Source organism: Syngnathus floridae, unplaced genomic scaffold, assembly GCF_059516105.1.
Source record: "Syngnathus floridae isolate MCC-2025c unplaced genomic scaffold, RoL_Sflo_1.0 HiC_scaffold_24, whole genome shotgun sequence".
NCBI classification, from domain to species: Eukaryota; Metazoa; Chordata; class Actinopteri; order Syngnathiformes; family Syngnathidae; genus Syngnathus; species Syngnathus floridae.
This window is the reverse complement of record NW_028284053.1, coordinates 762406-764678: the sequence shown is the minus strand read 5'-3', so window position 1 is coordinate 764678 and position 2273 is coordinate 762406. Positions and strand designations below refer to the sequence as shown.

General features: G+C 50.5%; 1 long non-coding RNA gene across 1 annotated transcript; it reads left to right on the top strand.

Moving 5' to 3' along the window:
- The first annotated feature begins 405 nt into the window (after positions 1-405).
- On the top strand, positions 406-1449 carry LOC148378882 (uncharacterized). The gene is made up of 3 exons (XR_015855559.1): positions 406-888; positions 1025-1129; positions 1276-1449. It is a non-coding gene; the product is annotated as an uncharacterized LOC148378882 (long non-coding RNA).
- The last annotated feature ends 824 nt before the right edge of the window (positions 1450-2273 follow it).

The following is a 2273-nucleotide window of genomic DNA, read 5'->3' as shown; positions in this document are numbered from 1 at the left end:
CAGGAAACCTTTTCCGTCCAAAGCTTGGCCGGCGGCCGCCATCCAAAAAATTGGCCCCTTAAATTCCGACCTTTCAAGCAGGAGCATTGTGCGCACGCGTTTGAACACGCTTTAGACTTGTTTTGCCGTTTTCAGCAGCTCAAAGCTCCCGTTTTGTCAGCGCCTTTGCCACTCGCTGTGCGCTGAAAACGACGGACTTGCCCGGCTGCTCAGCCCGTCAACCATGAGCCGCGAGCGCGACGTCATTGTCCGTAGGCAGCTAGTGGCAAAATGCACCCTGTTAGAGTTGCGCTCGCTCCAACTTATTTTGCAAGAACCACACGGGAGACAAGTAAGTTCTTTTGGACACCTGCAGGTGGAGAGTCCATCCGTTGTACGAATGAAGTCTGACTCTCGGCTCCTGCACGAGCATTTTAATTAAGAGAAACAGGGTGGGTGTAAGAGTGGATTGAATAGAGGAAGCCCTTGACCTCTAGTCAAAACATAGCAAGGGGTGTTTTACGACTTTGTGTAGGAAGGGATAAGCGATAGGGATAAATAAGGGATAAATAATATTATTTATTACAGGTCGCAGTCAAAGTCAAAGCAACACAATGATACGATAAAGATAATCTGGAAAACCCTGACACACCCTGTAGTTGTCACTTTTGGAAAAGACGAGCGTCCCTCCAATCATCGCCGGTGACGTGTTTTTCAGGCTCTGGAGACAGGAGCTCATGTCAGAAATGTCATTGTGAGTCGCGTTTGTTTCTGCGCCGGAGCCGTTCGTTCCCTTTGCATCCAAAGAATCTCAAAGGCGGATTATTTGTGTCGACAGGAGAGAGATTTGCTGCTACGATACCGACGTCGAGAATCTCTGAGGAGGAACAAAGCGTGAGGTCCTGCAAGGTGAGTCTGTTTGTTTGCGGCTGCTTGGTGTTGCGCAAGATGAAATGGCCTTTTTCTCGCTATCGTTCCTCCCGTCGATTCATCGTGAGGTGTCGCTTCAGTTTGTTCAGAGAGATGTTCGCTTCCGCGCCCGCAGGTCATCGAAACATTTTACGGCTACGACGAAGACGTGTTGGTGGACTCGGACGGATCGTCCTTGTCTTTTCACACCGACAGAACCCCCGACACGGAACCCGAAGAGGTAGCCCGCCATTTCTGCCAGCGTATTGGCACCAAACATTCCTCTTCAGCCTGGAATCGGACTCGTCTTTGCGTCGCGGGTGCTTTGTCGCCGGTCTGACTGATTCTGGTACTAGTGCTGTGTTGCATTGGTGTGTGCATGAAGAGGCGGAGCTTCGCTACCGCCAGCTGACGCAAGAATATCAAGCGCTGCAACGAGCCTACGCTCTGCTAGCCCAGACCAGCGAAAGGGGACTACGACGCCGAGAAGGAGATCAAGGTGGCGCCCCTTCCCGCAACCCCCGGCCGGGTCGCAGCCTCCCCGTTCTCACCCAGCCTCGGGTGTTCTCTGGTCTGAAAGGAGGAGGAGGAGCCTCCCTCCTCCTCCTTTCAGACCAGAGAAAAGCTGATGGTAGAAATGGGTCACTATCAAAGCAGAGTAGCAGATCTGGAGTCAGCGCTGAAGCAACAAGGACAGGTAAGCTCATCAATGAGCACACCTTTTTCTCAGACAAAATAGCTACATTCTTCAGTCACTCATCCGTCTGGCATTACTGGACCAACCCCCCCCCCCCCCCCCCCCCCGAACGTGGCTGGGAAAATGCGGAGAAAAGCAAATGTCATTTTCCAGTCAACCAAAGAATTTGTGGATGAAAATGACACAACATTCCAAAGCTGTCCACGCGTTTGTCTCTTCTAGAATGTAAAGGGAAATGTGCTTTTGGGAGTTTGCAAACATATTTTAAGGTTGTGTTAAACTTATAATCATATTAATATCTAGTATTGAAGTGCTCGTGTGGATTGGTGGGGGCCGAGGAATGTGCAGGCAAACTGCATGAACTTGTTTTCTTGGAAGTGTTGTGTATAGGCCCAGACAGGGAGTACCGGACGAGATAATCTCAAGGTCGGTGAGAAAGGAGAACAACAGCACATCTATGGGACTGGGCATCGAGGGGAAAACCCAACCGCCTGACCTCAGCGACACCTGGACGGGGAGGAGATGGCCATCCACCAATCATCTCACAATATTTTGCATGCTTTAATATTCATATTGTGTTTCTTTAAAACTGGGCAACCCGGAAGAATGTGTCGTCTTTTGGTGGTCACAAAAACGCACGAGTTTTAGTGTGAGGGACCCGGGACCCAGGCCTGTATTAGTGCGCTTT